The sequence below is a fragment of the Anser brachyrhynchus genome (genome assembly GCF_964034855.1).
Source record: "Anser brachyrhynchus genome assembly, chromosome: 1".
In the NCBI taxonomy this organism is placed as follows: Eukaryota; Metazoa; Chordata; class Aves; order Anseriformes; family Anatidae; genus Anser; species Anser brachyrhynchus.
This window is the reverse complement of record NC_137694.1, coordinates 11,557,811-11,565,293: the sequence shown is the minus strand read 5'-3', so window position 1 is coordinate 11,565,293 and position 7,483 is coordinate 11,557,811. Positions and strand designations below refer to the sequence as shown.

The 7,483-nt window shown below is 38.4% G+C and overlaps 1 protein-coding gene across 7 annotated transcripts in view; it reads left to right on the top strand.

Moving 5' to 3' along the window:
* Positions 1–417: 417 nt before the first annotated feature.
* Positions 418–7,483, top strand: part of CD36 (CD36 molecule (CD36 blood group)) — a 39,562-nt gene continuing 32,496 nt past the window's right edge. Inside the window, exons 1-2 of one of the 7 annotated variants that reach the window (XM_080577225.1) lie at positions 1,151–1,320; positions 2,401–2,444. The gene's annotated coding sequence lies outside the window, so the exon portion shown is untranslated. Of the gene's footprint in view, positions 552–1,150; positions 1,321–2,365; positions 2,445–6,892; positions 7,014–7,483 lie in introns of those variants that run through there. The other 6 variants (XM_080577227.1, XM_080577229.1, XM_080577226.1 and 3 more) reach the window with 6 other exon arrangements.

Sequence of the window (7,483 nt, the reverse complement as noted above, 5' to 3'; positions counted from 1 at the left end):
TGGTGAAAACCTAGTTAGAAAGCCACTAACCAAGCAGAGTGCAGGATGGAAGAAATGGTTGCCAGAAGCTGGAGGGAATGAGCACTTATGTGTCTGTAATCCTGTGGCTGCTATTACCCAGAAAGGCTTGGGAGTGTCAGGCTGAATCCTCTCCAATACCATTTTGGGAATCTGATAAGTGACTATTGTTACTTTTTGCCCCAAACAGAGAAGCCTGAGTATAATTAGACAGAGGGTGTGCACTCCACCACAAACATGCCTGGGGTGCTTCATGTTGTGATGGCATGTTTACAATTCTGTAATCTTTATCCTATGTAATTTTAAGAATTGTTTTTAAATGCCTAACACTAACGAGTGCCCCAACTTCTCAAAGCATAAGACAGAGGGGAAGGATACACTCCCTTTCCTTTTTAGCTGTTGTGGGATGGAAGGACACAGCACTGTTTTTGGTAGTCCAAAATTTCTACTCCTGCACTGAATCTGTTTCCACATTCAGAGAAGTCCAAGCTGTTCCCAGCCTCTTCTTCAATCCTGCCTCGGTTCTGGCGCAGGTAAGTGGAGTGTAAAGTTCCTTTTCCTTACCTGGCACATCTGCATCTTTGTGTATGTGTATCAAGAATCATTTTCTTAGGAGTTGGAGGACTTCAAAAAGAGTGCTGAATGACAGCTGAGCAGGAAAAAAGTTGTGGGCAGGAACATCATGAGTTTTATTATTCTGAAGCCTTAGGAAGGAACACAAACAAGAACACATTACAGGATTAAGACACCAATCACTGATCATTATTTATAATTAACCTTTTATTATAAGATTCATCTGTGTACTAAAGAGCACTGATAAAACTGTCTTTCAGTTGCAATCAGCTTTTGATTAAGTGATAGTGTGGGGAGACATATACCAGGACTTCAGGCAGAGGGAAGGGAAGTAAGAGAAGAGAGGAAAAAAAAGTAACATGAGAGATTTGGTAAAATATCATAGAATATCTCTATAATATAAATGCTAATGACAAGGGACAAGGTCAGAATTGATGCAAAGCTGTAAATTCTGGAAGTGGGGAAAGAAAAACTAGAGGATGATTTGGTGAGGGAGGAGACAGATGAGAGGAGATTCTTGATGGAGGAATGAGTGCCGAGATGATAGGGTGGAAGGTGGGAGAGATAGGCAGGGAGCTGGAGGAGGGAGGAGATTATCTGGGAAGGAAACATAAGTAAAAGGAATCACATATAGAAAGGAAGACAGAGGGGAAGTCTGGCAACAAACTGGAAGCTGCAGCTGTAAAAGCCACACAGGAAGCCACCAACAGGACTCCAAAAAGACCAAAGGTAGAAAAACAGCATTTACATAAGTGAATAGGTCAGAAAATATCCATGAATGGAAATTTCTGGAATATTTTTTTCCCTTCCTTTCTCTTGTTTCTTCATTTTCTGACTAACTAGAGATAGAGCATCATAGAAAACAAGGTAAAGAGAAGAGTTTTATGCCATTGGGTGCCTCTTGAGGTACTACACGTGGCAAGTAGCTTTATAGTTCTTGTCATACTAACTCACCTCAGGGTGCTGTTAACCCTCTGGAACAGCTTTTGTTTTAATTATGAAAGTCCATCGCGGACAGGCTGCCCACTGTTGCTATTTGCTGTAACTGTCTGGAAGGAGGTGCCTCAATCTGTTGTTCAAATCCCAAAATTACTAAAAACCTTAACAATTCATCACTGCTATGATAAAAGGATCTTGCAAGGATCCAAAAAGGAAGGCAGAAGGAAGCAATAACACTGTCACTTGACTTATATGTTCTTTTAGACAACAAAGCTCTGTATCAAAGCCTGCGAAAGTCATTAGAAAATCCCATTAATTCGAACAGCTGCATGCATGGCTGCGATCCCTCATTCTGACCTGTCTCTGTGCTTTATGTAACCAAGTATAATAAGCCCAAATCTGAAGAGTTCTATCTAGTATGAAACTCCTTACCTGGCTTCCACAGTCTTGTGAGGATTAACTAGAATTTAGACTGAGTTTGCAAAGAGTTATTGCAAAGACCAAAGTCAATTAGGCTTGTTCTGGATTGTCAACAGGGACCTGATACATTGCCTCGAAGTGTTGGGTTATTGCAGAGGGTAAGGAGCTCAGAGGCAGAGGCTGATGTTAAAAGGACTTTTTGGAGCTTGTCTTTCTTGCAAAGCAGAAGGGTGAAAGAGTGTTAATTTTGGCTCAGAAATCGTACCACTTTCTTATCACTTGAGACAGTAAGGAGTTTAGAAGGTCTCTGCAACTTTCTTTTTCCCTTTCTGGCTGATCATCAATGTACTCACAGGGCAGCCTAGGTTGCTATCGGGTTGCTACAGCATTTTTTTTTTTTTTTCCTGTGGATAAGGAGCTAACTTAGCTGGCTCTTCTGCAACTCTGCAGCTCCTGGTGGCAAGGGTTGTGAGAGCAGGTCTCCCTCCATACAGGTATGTAAACCTACTCTTGAACTAAATGCAGTTTATCAGCACAGAGCTGGGCATTGTATTAGTATCTTGTGAGCATGCTATTGCATCCTATACTCTTATATATTAGAATTATTAAGATCAAAGACAGATATAATTCAGCCTCTATTTCTTGCTTGTTTAAAATTATATAAAGAGCCTATTTACAAAAATTTAGCAAGAGTAAATATAATATTAATCAAAATATTTAATTGTATATTAATATATTGCTAATTGCAAGTTACAATTAAAAGGAAAATTGTCAAAGATTAAACTTTATTAGAAGTATATATAATATTTGCCTATGAATCATTGCTTTGTACATAAAAGTCTGTGATACAAAGGACTATATGCATTTATTATACAAATATAAAAGAAAAGAAATATCAAGTGTATGGCTGATCTTAAGTGCATACATTTTATATGTGTTATGAATCGACATGAAAATACTGACATAATTATTAAATACAGGAATAGGCAGTAAATTTACATGTCTGTGTAGATTTAAAATTATAATTCATGACCAGTAAAGATGCTGATGTAACATATCTTAAATTCATTTTGACATGAAGTCCTGAGATCAGCTCAATAAATATAGAATAATCATAAAACCTTAGAATCATTTAGGTTGGAAAAACCTTCAAGATAAGGTAAATACTAATAACTTGTGCTATTTTAATGATCTGATTCTTTCATAGATGATGTAATCACTATGATATTAACTTAGGTTTAAAAGAAAATAAATTTGGTAAAAATGCTTTATTTATATAAGAAGTGTAGTCTGTAGTTGTCCAGTATTGGGGATTTTTTTCTGTTCTCAAGTTATACTTCATAAATATTTATATTATGGGCACAGCCATGAAAATGGTCAGAAAAGTAGTTTTTTGGTTTTTTTTTTTTTTTTCCAAGTTAAGTTATTACATTTTGGAACTGCGTTTTGTGTAACTGATAGTTATATGCATATTTCTGTAATGTGGTTTCATCTGAAAGTATAATGTCAGATCTTAGCATTGGAAAAGTATGTAATTGGAGAAGTTCAGGGTATCTGTTAGCTGAGTGTTTCATTCACTGTTAAAGTACAGAAATCACCACTAGAACTTTTTCTACTGATCTGTTCTTCATAGTTGTTAATGTTTCCTAACATGCAATAACTCTTCATATATTTTCCTAATCTCTCTAGATCTTTAACTGCTGCCAAGGTATCTCTTGTAGCAAAGACAATTTTATATTTTCATTTTTTGTGTGTGTGCTTGTGATCTATGTTATATATTTGGATTGTTATAATTAAATATCTTTTCAAGTAAGATATAAAAAAGTTGAAAGATCTTTCATTGCCATGCTCACAAAAGTAGCACATTAATACTTCAAGCAGAAAATAAACAAACAAACAAAAAACCCCACCTCCTTTACTATAAGGAAACATATTAAAAGTTTCTGTTGTATAAAGTTATATAATTGTCCACAGGGAAAGTTTATAAAAGGTAAAAAACTCCTTGACAGTTGGAGAACATTTTCTTGAAAACAGTCTGAGTACTGCTTCTTTACGCAGACTGGTAGGCAAGACCCAGAACTGCTGCTGCCAGCTGAAGTGGAAAATCTGGTTTTCTGAGAGTGTTTCCATTAGTTCTGCACTGCCATTGCTGTAGTCTCTGAGATTTCTCCTTGAGGGACAAAGCTTGATAAGGAAGGGCTTTGTTCTGGACTTTGTCCAAATGACTTTCTGTGTTGCCCTTTCTTTTGGAAGAGTTCCACCTCCCTGGCAGAGGTCTGGATCTCCTGATACTATCCCAATTACTGGTTCTGATTCTCAAAGTGGGACTGGGGAATTGTCCCAGGACATGGGACTGTTTAAATAAAGCTTTCTTCTATTGTTGGCCTGAGGATTAGCAGGCTTGCCTTTTTTTTTTTTTTTTTTTTTTTTTCCCCCTGGATATGGGCTCGTAATACGGCTTTAATGCCTTGTGTTTGTGGCAGAAGTAAAGTCCTGGGAAAGATTTGTGTGGTGCTCAGATCAAGGATATCTCTCCAGGTCTGGAATATGTCAACTGAAAAAAAAGGATGTCAATTTGACAGGTCACCATCACTAGAGAAGTCACCAAAAAAACGACCTTAAAATTACCTCTTCATTCACTGGAAGTAACTTCTAAGTATGTTGTCCTTGACTATTACACAGTCAAAATTATAGTGTAGCTGGAAGGGCAAAAGCTAGTATAAGGACTACCCAGTCATTCATCGGAGTCACTGCCACTGCCTGTTTGGGATGATTCATTATGGTGACTATTTCCCAATCAGGTATTGCAGCAGTGAAGGAGTTTTGAATTACTCCATTATTCTGTGACTTCTAAGCCAAGGAGCAGAGTTTTGAAAAAAGTGGAACATGTCCAATTGGGGACAAGATTTATTAAATTTCTCTTGACTTTCAAAAGATACCTGCTTTCAAAAATTTTCTCCCTTACAATAGAAGCCTCCTCTTGGTGCCCTCCTTAGGTTTCAGAGCGAAAAGTCTCTAGCAATAACAGGATGACATGGTCCTTCGGCTAACAGACCCTGTGCTGCTTCAGACTCACTCAGAAGGTTGAGTTATTATATTACATTTTCTGTATTGGTTCAGTTCTAAAAACTTCCTTCCTGCTTACATTCTGAATGACTCACATGAACCGGTGGGAGTGGAAGAGTAAAAGTTGGCTTTATCATTACCTCTCTTATGCTTTCTTCACCTGATTCTCCTGCTAAAATCACTTAAAGATATTTTTAACTGTAACTTTGAGGACTGAGAAAAGCAGCAGTGTATGCATGCTAAGAAGAGAGCAGAATATGTATTTCTGGGTAAAAATGAACTGAAATAGCTGCTGGGTTTTCTATCACTCATTTTGCCCTTAAAGAACTTAGTTACAGTTTTATAGAGACACACATCATTGGCAGGAGCCAAATATATCACACTGTTTCCACTGTACTGCTGCCAAGCTGGCGTGAGTATTAATACCTTCTTAAAATGTTATTTAACATGCCTTCCATATCATCAGGATACATTGAGAATCACAAGGGACAATATCTTAGGTCCTAACACTTTCCACAGAGCTGGGAAAACTGCAGTTAGGACACACTAGTGTATAGCTACATAGCAGTTTAGAATGTTTTTTCCAAGCTCTTGTGATGGGAGATCAGATATTAATGCATCCTTGGGAGGATCTTTTTTTTCATGTTGAAGCAGGCCAAAGGCTACTTGATATCATAGAATGGCTTGGGTTGGAAGGGACCTTGGAGATCATCTAGTTCCAGCCCCCATGCCATGGGCAGGGATGCCACCCACTAGATCAGGATGGCCAAGGCCCCATCCAACCTAGCCTTGAACACCTGCAGGGATGGGGCAACCACAGCTTCTCTGGCAATGTGTTCCAGTGCCTCACCACCCTCTGAGCAATGAATATCTTCCTAGCCTCTATTCTAAATCTATCCTCTTTAAGACTATTCCTGCTTGTCCTATCATTATCTACCCAAAGAAAGAGTCCCTCTCCATCTTTTTTATAAGACTCCTTTAAGTATTGAAAGGCCACAGTGAGGTCTCCCTGGAACCTTCTCTTCAGGCTGAACAGCCCCAGAGCTCTCAGCCTTTCGTCTTTGAAGAGGTGCTCCAGGCCTCTTTGTGGTCCTCCTCTGGACTTGCTCTAACAGCTTCACAACCTTCTTGTGCTGGGGTCCCCAAACCTGGATGCAGTACTCCAGGTGAGGCCTCACGAGGGCAGAGTAGAGGGGGACAATCCTCCCCCTTTCCCTGCTGGTCATGCCTCTTTTGATGCAGCCCAGGACACGGACGGTCTTCTGAGCTGCAAGTGCACATTGCTGATATGAGGTTGGAGTATGCCTTAGGGCATACACTGGAAAACCTTGAAGGACAACACATCTACAGTAAAAGTTTATGATGTGAGGTGGGCGAAAAGCTACAACAGTCTACTTCAGTCTTTTTCAAAACTGTTCACTAATGTCAGGTGGTAAATATTTTGAACTTTTCTCATTACATTTTCTTCTTGTTTTTCAACTAGAACCTTCTATAGATGGTATAGCACACCGATGAAGGGAGGAACTGAAAACCTTTCTGGGGAGTTTTAAGTGGAATCATTCCAACATTAACCATCTAAAAGTTAGGTGTCTAAGTTAAGTGAGTCATCTAGGTTCTCTGGAGTTAAAGATGAAATATCAGTATGTCCAAAGGATATGATGCCTCTTTGCCTAAGATAAGCATTTAAGGTAGACGTTAAAAATCCACTGAAGTTCCCATGCCTCTCCATAGGGAGGACAGGAAAACAATTCATCTTTGTTAAGCTGGATGCCTCCTTTTCACCTGTATAAAGTCATTGCAACAAGTATTTGTAGATAACTTTAAACAAACAAACAAAAAGAATCATCACTATGAAGCTGTCTTTCTTTTCATTTAGGTCCTAAAGAGAGAAGACACTAAAAGCCAAACTGAAAAATCTGAAATATTTTGATATTTCTTTCCTTCAAAATGAAGTCTTTATGCTGCGTACCTCTGATCTCTGCCATGGCTTTTGGAAAGTAAGATGTTACAAAATACTAGTCACAGAGAGAGCACCTGAGACAAAGACAGTGAACATATCATTTAGGAAAAGAAAATTAAGTTCTAAATATTTTTTTTTTCTATTGTGTTGGTGTTATATATTCAAGTCCTTTTTAGGCAGTACCTGAATATTGGTGATGTTCACTCTAGAAGAGGCTCATAGGCAATAGCAGTGAAGTAAATTGTTGAAGCTGGTCCAGGTGGAAAGCTCACATGCTACTTATGTATTACGTGATTAAGTTATACGCAGAAGGCTTTCATTTCCATAGGAAACCTCATTATCTTTCATAAATACAAAATACTTCATTCTGTTTAAAGGAACATCTCCTAATATCTCCATACATCTACAAGGGTAAAATTCCCATTCAGATGGTGGCATATTGCACATTTTCTTCTTCAGATGATTCATCTTCCTCATTGTCTTACTCAGTCAAATTAAGTGCACATG